The sequence below is a fragment of the Odontomachus brunneus genome, unplaced genomic scaffold (genome assembly GCF_010583005.1).
Source record: "Odontomachus brunneus isolate Ranch 3 - 2012 unplaced genomic scaffold, Obru_v1 Obru_scaffold_064, whole genome shotgun sequence".
Lineage (NCBI taxonomy): Eukaryota > Metazoa > Arthropoda > Insecta > Hymenoptera > Formicidae > Odontomachus > Odontomachus brunneus.
The window spans coordinates 428,646-439,685 of NW_022639514.1; the positions used below are offsets into that span (position 1 = coordinate 428,646).

The 11,040-nt window shown below is 30.8% G+C and overlaps 1 long non-coding RNA gene across 2 annotated transcripts in view; it reads right to left on the bottom strand.

The window, feature by feature from the left end:
• Positions 1-9,074: 9,074 nt before the first annotated feature.
• The window catches only part of LOC116846440, a 15,539-nt gene continuing 13,573 nt past the window's right edge, over positions 9,075-11,040 (bottom strand). For both annotated transcript variants that reach the window (XR_004378492.1, XR_004378493.1), the window contains exons 2-4: positions 10,602-10,789; positions 10,340-10,529; positions 9,075-9,793 (exon numbers count right to left, since the gene is read on the bottom strand). This is a non-coding gene — a long non-coding RNA (uncharacterized LOC116846440). The remainder of the gene's footprint in view (positions 9,794-10,339; positions 10,530-10,601; positions 10,790-11,040) is intronic.

Sequence of the window (11,040 nt, forward strand, 5' to 3'; positions counted from 1 at the left end):
TCTCTCTCTCTCTCTCTCTCTCTCTCTCTCTCTCTCTCTCTCTCTCTCTCTCTCTCTCTCTCTCCCCCTCCCCTCTTTTTTTAATAAAATTGTTTCATCAAGTTATACTTTGTTATCGATTACTCGATCGAAGCGGACTTGTGCATTTCTTATACAAATATTGTCGAAACGAATTGCGTAGATGAAAAAGCGGTTGACATTATTAACAATTTTCAATTTGGGCTTTTTTTAAGGCCTTTTCAGAATTAACCAGATAAATTTAATAAATGAAATAAAGCCCGTCAAACTTTTTGGTTACGTTGTGTTCCGCCCGTACTAAATCAGAGACAAATTTATTTATTTTTTATTTTTTAAAACAAAATTTATTTTAGATGCTTATATTGTGCTATTTTATTATTATAACGTTCCATATATCGGATCGTGACGTGTCATTAAGCGCACGGCTCTGTGTCTTGTGTGTGTGTTTTTTTCGGGCGAATATTGCGAAAATTAATTACAATCGAACCAGAAACAACCGCACGGGAATTATTAACAGTGGATGTTCGCTTTGGGGCTTTGAAGTGTTAACGCGTTGAATGCCATAGCGGTCACCGATGACCGGCGCTATGATACCGATATGTCTCATTGATTTACGTATAAAACGCAATCAATTGTGCTCGGGGAGTTACGTGTATCGTCGATGGAGAAACAATTAAACGAGGTAACGAGTGTGCGCGTCAGGAACCACGTTTATTTTACCGCGTCGTTGCACGCACGGGACTTTTATTCATTTTTATTTGGCATCGAGAGGGAGGGAGATTTAGAAAGAAAGAGAGAGAGAGAGAGAGAAATGGAGGCAGGAAAGGAGAATTTATATTTGTGTTTCGCGATTAATTGCACTGCATAATTATATCAATATATTAGTTTACAAATGTGTTAAATGACTTTTTTTTTAAACAGACGAAATGTGCCCTATGTTTCTTATTGCAAACTTATAAACATTCAAATACTTCTTCTGAGAAATCTTATTAATACTTGTTAACAATATTTAACACATATGTGAACTAATGTATTAATAACTTTGTAATAAGAAACGGAGACGACTCTCTTTTAGAACAAATCAATGAAAATGTTTTTTATTGTGTATATATATCTACAATGACACTGTCTATTTTCACAAAGTGCATCAATAATGAATATAGTCGCTACTGTTAACTGATCCTTTCAGTGAGATTCTACTTATTGTAGTGCTATATTTAAGAGAAAAGGTGGTGATGTGAAAGAAAATGGCAATATGAAACATATTGTGTGACATACTGCGCGACGTCATTATAGTACACTGATACAAGCGTTCCGTTTTCATAAGTATATTGTCAAACTATTATGAATAGAGAAAATGGAACGAAGCTTTGAGTAGTGTAGCAACTGACACATCACATGATATCGTACATAATCAAACTTTTACTGAATTTAGATATTATTAATAGCTAATATGGAATTAGCAAAATATGAAAAAAGCTACAGTTGTTATTAATATTGCACACATTATCGTAGGGAGAGTCAATTTACTTGTTTTATACTCTATTATTTTCTACGACTATAAAATACGACTCTTCCAGGAGTATCATCATATTTCTTTTACGAATGTCTCACCTCGCGAGCCGCTATAACGAAAATAAGAAGTGACGACAAAATCTATGATGTTATATGAACACGAAAGTACTTGGAAAGTTTACTATCGCGTATATTGGAATGACATTATTGTACTGCTAGTATTGCCAGAATATTGGAACGTAGCCATGGTTATTGTCTTAAACAATTGCTACGATTTATCGATAACTGAAATAAGTATAATTAGGGTCTTTATTGATCTACCAAAGGGTATGATATCAGTGCTACGTTGATTATAATTCTTAAAAAAAAACTTTGTTTTTTACCTATTAAAACTTTTCACAAAGTGGAGATTAAAAAATTCTCTTTCTGCTTCAACTGATAAATCGAACATATTAATTATAGTGTGTCAATTAGTAATAAGATCAAACTTCAAAACCGTAGAGTTAGTTATTTGAAAGTATTTTTCCTACTTTGAGATTTGTTTGATTATTTAAAAAATAGCGATGAATAATAATATGGAACAAGGTGTTCACAATATTGCAAACATTTTTCTTTATCGCTATATTAAAAAAGAAATTGAAATAAGAAAGTAAGAAATTCATATCTTATATAGTGAGTGTGAAAATGATATTTTTATTTGAGAAACTTCTATAGTTCATAGAACTATAGAATTTCTACACAATTTGAATTATTGAGCTTACTTCATTTAATTTTTATAGGAAATTTCGATATTGCCAACTTATAATTTTTATATTCAAAGCATTTCAATAAAAAGTCGTTTTAACATCAACAATTTTAAATAAAAAATAAAGTTTTCAAGAAAACAATTTTCAATAAAAAATGTTTTTTTCTTTTATTTTTATACTTATTTTATATTAACACTTCATTTTCCAAGATTCATTTTCTGCAATATGTTCAAAAAAGATTTTGTACTATTTAAACATTTTATTTTTTTACTAATAATTATGAATACATTATAAGAGATATATTTTCTAGCACTTTTGACAGTTATTGATGCAATTATTGCATTTAATATTGAGCTTTTCATGTAAAACAAAAAAAAGTCCATATTACTACCCGGGTAGGATTTTATCGGGTCATGCCCCAAGTCCGTAAAGAGCCTAGATAGGCATGTCCTAAAATATACTTAGCATCGTTGGGCCTAGAAAGGGTGTACAAAGACAAATTCTGAGTAGAATTTCCTTAACAGACCCTGAATAGGCTATGAAATGCTATTGGGAATGCTCCTAACTAGGTCTATCACTGTTGCGCCTAGAAAGAATCTACAAATTCTGAGTAGAATTTGCTAAACAAACTCTGAATAGGCGCTGTTGGAAATGCCCTTAATAAGTCCTGCCATTGTTAGGCCTACATATCGCCAAGTAAAAGGATTTCTAAAGGAAAATTCGTAAATAGGCCCAAAATAGGCACAGATGTGGATGTCCGTAGACATCAACACAACAAGACATGTACTTATATAATTCAGTCAAGGTCTCGTTTATTCAATTCTTTAAATAGTTTAAAGTCTTACAGAATTTTAGTTTACAGTCTTAGACTAAAATAAAATTCACATAAGTTTGAAGTAAAACCAAAATATTATAATTTTGGTTCTCAAAAATAGTCTTCGAAATAAGGCGGGTTTACATAGGGTTCCATACAGCAAGCTTTCTGAAAGATAACTTGGAAATTATATTAAAATATAATATTGAAATAATTTAGAAATATTTGTGAAATATTTTATCAAAATCTTTTTCATTAAAATATTTCAGAAATCGCTTATAATAAGCGTTGATTTATATATTTTATATAAATTTAATTAATTTAATGAAATCTTATATGGTAAGGTGGATTTCTCCTTCTTTTAATTGTACTCTTTTATAATTATTCAAAGTTTATAGTCTTTCATGACTTTATTTATTTAATAACAATCAACAATAAAAAAAATTTTAATAACAATCAACAATTTAATTTAATAACAATCATCAATTTTATTTAATAACAATCAACAATTTAAAAATTTTAAAATAACGAAATGGAAGTGCAGGATTTTGTAGACCTCATCTCATTAGTTAAGGGTTAAATTAACAATAAAAGTATAAAAAATATAATTTTTATTAAAATTATATCATTTTATTAAGTTATATTATCAAAAAATTATATTATTGTGTTAATCACAACACATAAAATGTAAGACGCTTATATTTGATTGAAGAAATGGCGTGGTGTTTAAAGCAATAGATTTTCATAATCCAGAGGTGTTTCAGACAAGGTCCAGGTTCGAGTCCCACCAGTGTCAGTGAGAATTTTTAAATGTGATGTAGCATTTGAATCAAATAATCTAAAGTTTTCAAATAAAATCAGCAAGCGCTGTGATCTTTACGAATAGTTTCTATTAGAAAAAGTAGTACATATTCATACATAAAAGAATATTTTTTTCTACTTAGGCGTGCCAGAATAGGGCCTCAGATTTACAAATCGGGCCCTGACTTACAAAAGCGTTACATTTCTGTACAACTCGGGCTTGCCTGAATAGCGCCTAGACAGAAGTGGGGAAAAACTATCTAGAGCCTTTACAAGCCCTCTTTTAAATTTCTACCCGGGTACTTTCTTCTAACATTTTAGTAAAAAATACACTCTGATTGTACTTTAGAAAGCATGTTCAGTGTTTGTTATTAACAAAAAAGTTATTTATATCGTCGAACTTCCCATCGATCGATATTTGAAGGCGCGATTGTGCAACTAACTTTCAGTTGGCCTTTCATGCAGTTAATGGAAATCCGCGTAGGCATTCGACGCGTTAATAAGAAGGGACGATAAGCGGAACGAGACGCGTCGAACTTCTCAGTCTCGTGTATTGTGAGACGCGAAACTAGGACGAACTAGGACGAATTTCTGAAACCCGCGGGAATGTCTGAAAGCACCTATAAAAAATTAAAAAAAAAACGAGGACGCGTCCTCAGAAACCAGGACGTCTGGTCACTCGGGGTGCATCATTGATTTCGCACTGAAATGTATAACGAAGAAGCGAGAGCGAGAGAACGAGAACAAACGAGAGAGACCAGAGGAAGAACGGGAGGCAAAAGGAGCGAGAGGGAGAGGGTGGGAGGAAAAAGGAGAGGGAAAAAGAGAAAGAGAAAGAGAGAGATTGCGATGAGACGTATGCTTCTTTTTTCGTTCACTTCTCGTCAGCTATGATCCGAATAATATACACGGTGTGTGTGTGGGGGCGTATGTGAGAGAGAACTGGATTACTCTTCGAGAGTGGCTGTCCCATGGCGAATGTTGCCGGTGCTCGTAAAGTGAACGAACCGGTCCGAGGTGCGGATACACCCCGATGTCGCACCGCGCGTCCGATACCGTCAAGTACGATATAATCATCCCGTGGTACGCGCACCGCGCTACGATATAGTGGCAAGAGACCCACCGATCTGACTCACCGATCCGTATCGATGGGAACCCAACGCGCGCGCCCGGTCTACGTTAAATATTACGACGATGACTATTACTACTACTACGACGACGACGACGACTGCGATAAATTTCCTCCTGAGTACAAGACGAGTATCAGACCGGTGTTTATCGAAGCAAGCGAACCGTTTTAAATACGCTAGAAAAATTTATAATTATTAATAGGCCGCGCTTTTTCCTGGACCTGTAATCGGCACGGCGAAAGGAAGCCACGCGACTGGTATGTCGAGTTCGTGGTTGTTTTTGGAATTATGAAAATGGAAAGATAAATACACACGCGTACGCACACATATACTTTCGCATACACACACACACACACACACACACACACACACACACACACATACACGCACGGACAATATACGCTGCTCGAAATCGCGATAGGAAAATGTAGGAAAATAGTACATCGGCGCGAAAGATTTATTATTTTTCCATTGAATTTTGTTTACGCGAGAAAGCGTTTGTACCGACTTGATATTTATACAACCGGATGACAACGTCGAGAATATTTCGTGGCGGGTGGACGTTATAATACCGTTAAAAATGATAACTACTTGTTTAATAAAAATATTGTAAAATCACGGGGAAATGACGATTGCCAATTATATAAGCGTCCCTATTTCTAAAGAGAATATATATTCTGTAAATCTTATTCATAAAATTAATAAATAATATCAATATCATAGTTTAAAATACTAAACCTAAAAATTAAAGTTAAAGTTGAAATTTATCACAGATACTGAAAAATAAATAAATCTTGAATAATGTATATATGATAAATAAATAAATTTATTGTGTTAAATTTAATATAAGACAGTATCATTTTATGTACTACTTTGTTTCTTAAAAATATAATAATGTTAACAAGTTTTTTTAAAATATTTGTTAATCAGTCAGTAATAGTGTGGTCAATCAATAATAGGACCGCCCATATGTTTATCGCCGATCAGTAATAGGGACATACATAGGTCATAAATTGGGACAAAATCAAACTGACTGGTCACTAAATGATACTTTAGCCACTTTTGAGAAAATATTATAGATAAATTAAAATCTTCCCGCAAATAAGCACAATATAACATAATTAAAATCCCAAATGTTCAAGCTTTTCAACAAAATCAATTTTATGTATTTAGTTTAGCATTTATATTATTAATTTATCATTTTATTTTCACGATGAGCTTACTTGGTCTAATAATTACTTGGTCTACTAATTGGGACATTCACCTTAATGGAAGCGATAATGAAATACTCTTTCTCAAATCAATATTGATATACAGGTCAAAATAGTTTCTTTATATTTAATATTCTACTTGTTTATGTGTAATTTGAAAAAAATAACTTTAAATCAAATATTATTTTGTCTTATTATATTAAATCCTATTATTTGATGGAAAGAACACTATTATTTAAAAAAAATAAATATTGTTTGAATTAATCATATAATGTTTGATTGAAAAATGCCATACTGAGATAAAAATATTTGAAAATTTACTTGTAAAATAAAAGTTTACTTCACAGAAATATATATATATATATATATATATATATATATATATATATATAAACTTTATATTCCACAAATAAATTTTCAAGTATTTTTCTCAGTATACAGAGTGTCCAACAATTAACCCGAGGCATATTCGTTGTGATAGATAAACTATCGTTTGCAAGTCACGTAAAATTTTAAGTTATTAATTAAGGAAAATTGATTAAAATTGACATCGACATCGTATCGACAAAATTATACATATCTATCGTTCACGCAATATTAATCTTCCTTTATATGTTTCATTAGTGGTATTATGTTTATTATACCGGATACTCTGTATAATAAAAATATGAAGAAATAGGTACAGATAATATGTTTATATTTCTTTTTGGTACATCGAAAAATATTTTACATACTGATACATTTATTTATAGTGTACAACTAGTTTCATGTTTTTAATGACATATTATTTTTTTCTGTTCCTTTTTATATATTTTATATTATTTAGTACTTCATGACAAATAGTGAAATATAATTAATATGTTATTTGTTTTCTAATGTCTTTTAATATATGTCTTTTAATGTGTAATAATATAATAAATATTATTTATCAACTAAATTTTTAGTTATAATTATACTATCTATCTACAAGGGAGTATCTATTAGATATTATTCATATATCAACTAAATATCAATATGATATCAATGAAATATCATATAAATCTATCCTTGATGTAACATCGATACAGCACCGATAAAATGTCGATCTTCTATTGAAGATCAATAATGGATCTAGTTATAATCGAATGGTCCGAAAAATCATCATCAATTCGATTATCGACTTGTGAACCCGGATAACGTGAAAAAAGAAACTTATCTGAGATTATTTCTCAAAATTATTTAAATATAATTATCGAACTTTTTAGTGAAATGAGAAAATTAAATAAAATGATTTTCTTCTTTAAGACTCCTGGCTCCACTGTTACGAAATCCTGAATTGATAATGTCAGATGATTAGAATTCTTAAAATTAACATAACAAAATCATAAGGAAAGACAAATTAAAGAAAAAAGTTGCATGTCACGTTAATTTTAAAGCTACTTATTGTTTCTTAAAAAGAAAAGTTTATGGAACAATTTACAAGTATACTCAAGCAATCTTAGTGTTCTTTCATGCTTTCATACAAATATATCTTTATTTGAAAATAACAAAAATTTTTGGCATATGTTTTCTGATGTAATCAATTTATTGTTCTACGGCAATAAGACAAAGTCTGAGTAATAAATAATAATTTTTTTTTTAATTTAGATCAAACAATACAAAATTATTTAAAAAGTTAAACAATTAGAGATAAAAAAATTAGTTTATTTGAGCTATCTCTCAAAAAATAATTTTTTTGCATTTACTAAAATTTATTGAATCTAAAGAAACCGTTCTCTTGGTATGAGTTGACAATGCAAATTTGGAATGGAAATATCTAATAGAATGGAGACATTGAGAAATATCTTACTTCTGAATAAGGTCCAATAAAACGAAGTACTTAAAATTTAATTACAACTTACTAGCGAAAAAATAAAAAGTGAATAAATCGAAAAGTCGGAAAAATAAAAGACAATAAATGTGGATTATCGAGAAAATTTAAGGAACATTAATAAATATATAATAATAAGTAATAAATAACACAATTGAAAAAGTGCAAAACTTTTTTTCTTTTGAAAATATTATTTATGATTATTGGATAAATTATTTTGTACATGAAGAGAAATTTCATTATTTATTAAAAGATATTATGCAAGAAATGTAGAAAACATGGTAAGCAACAAAAAGAAAAAGAAGAAAATTTATCCCATTTTTTACATAAATTCTTCAGGTTGTTAATTATCTAACTTTACAATGCTTTATATTATCAGCATTCTTTGACAAGCAAAACTTTTTTATGCCATTAAGAAGGTTATTAATAATGATTAATAATGATAATCGGTAAGACATTATTAATACAAATACACTGAGAGCATACATTAAATATAAACATTAGAGAACTTATTTTAAGCAAGCCAGACTGACTCAATCACTATAATATTTAATTTTGAAGTGAAATAAAAATATAAAATTATTTATATTTCTATATTTCTCGTCTGGCGTTTCTCATCTCAACGTCATATATAACAAGTTTTATAGCGAAAGTATTATTTTTTAAATTCTTAACATTTATATAAATAATATCACGTGCACAGTAAAAATTCAAGATATTTTATTGACTGCGCCATATTTTATTCACATCAATCAGAGATAAAAGAACTTTATCTAAACTCTGTATTCTAGAAGAAATTAGGATAAAATATGCCAATAAGCTGTCTCGATTTTTTACTCTGCACGCAGTATTATTTAAGTAAAAGTATAAAAAAATTATTTAAAATAAGAATATAAAAATAAAAAACAAACTCATTTGTAACAGTTATTTGCTAAAAATATAAATTGCATATATTATAAGTAAATATTATAAGTAAATATTAAACATATATATTATATATTATATTTTATTTTATATATTATATATTATTTTACAATACTATACATAGTCATATTTATACATAGTTTTATTGTTAACACTTTCTGTTCAGTTCATAGGAATATTTTATCGAAAATTCTTTCAAATTTCTATTTGTACAATTTGGAATACAATAGCTATTTCTTACATGACTCATATATTTTTTTAACAAATAAACATGTTCAGACTTTTACTTAAGGGACTCTAAAAAAATAAGCTCCTATTCCATATTAGCCTATTCCATATTAGCCTGTACCTATTTTTATCTTTACTTTACTCCAATCGACTGTGCACATTTTCTTTTTACTCGCAAAAACTCCAGCTTTACCGCGGCAGAAAATGAAAATAATAGTGAGCGTCTTTGTTCACGCTAAATACGGTAGATCTGGTAACTAATTGCGAGTAGGGTCGCACATAAGGCGGCACTATATCACATTAAGGGTTAAATATGGTCGACGCGTGAAAAAGTCAGAATCGCCAGGTGTCGCAGACTGTATAACCAGGTCACATAAATATCTCCAATTGAAAATGCCGGCATGGGGAATAATAGCCGTATAGTAATATAAGCACCGACACAATGAAAATGACCGAACAATGGCCACGCGCGCGCCTCGGGGACTTTCTCTCTCTCCCTCTCTCTCTTCCTCTCTCTCTCTCTCTCTCCTCTCTTTTCCTCTCTCTATGGATCTCTCCTAGGACATATAATAAATTCTAAATTAAAAATTGACCAATAAGGTTGACATATAACGAACACATACACGTATACGCGTGTATAATAAAATCGAGGCATAATGAACAAACGAATAATATATCGCGGAATCGGTGCTTAGGCATAATAAATTTAAAATCGGCTACAGGCACGAGCAAGAGAGACAGACAGCCTGAACGAGAGAGAAAGAAAGAACGCGCATGGTAATGAAATATAATGAAGCGATGCAATAAAAAGGGAGCGAGTACAACGAGTCGCGATGCCGAGAGAGTATAATACTCAGCCACGTGGGCGTTCGAAACGGATCGCTCCGTGAATGTATAAATCGCGTTGCCGGTTCCCGCGCAACGTTCGACACCGTCATAAAACCTGAACCGGTCTGGGTTTCGATGCTCGCGAGCGCGCCCGCGTACGACTGTATTAATATGTATTATCAGCCTCTCTCTTTATCTCTTGGTCAGTCACACTCTCTTTCTCTCTCTCTTTTACTCGCGTATTCATTCTCGCGTTCGGCCTCTTGCTCACTCACTTGCTCGCTCACTCGCGCACTTCGCAAATGGACCGGCGATTCTGACCACATAACGCGTTATCCTTCTAGGATCGCACACTTGTCCGGTGGGAAAATACAGCACGCCTCGCGAGATTCGTAGCGAAGCACAGCGGTATGAGTAGACGACGAGAGTTCATTCGTCAGGTAACCCATACAGTACAGGTAGATCCTACGCATGTATGAAATATATTGCAAACGTAGATGCGAACGTGTATATCACATTAATATTCGAAATACGTACTATGATATTCTGAGAATGTGCGGAGGATGTTTCTATGTCCATATCCATAGACTACTCAATATATATATTGAGAACATTTTCTATTATGTAAATATACCAACAGAATATTTTAATTTTTGGTATTATATACCAATGTCTACTACAAATATCTCTTAGTATATTACGAATATATAGAAAAAATATCGATTCTGAAAAAAGAAGAAAAATATCTAAAACACATATTATTATAATATATTACTATATATTACAATAACAGATTATATATAATTACTAATAAATTTTTTATATATATATATATATATATATATATAATAATTCCACACTTTCATTAATTTTTTACAAGAAAAATTTATCCTTTCATCCTACTCTTCTATATATTCAATCTCTTCTATATCTATAAATTTTTCTTGTAAAAAATTAATGAAAGTGTGGAATTATT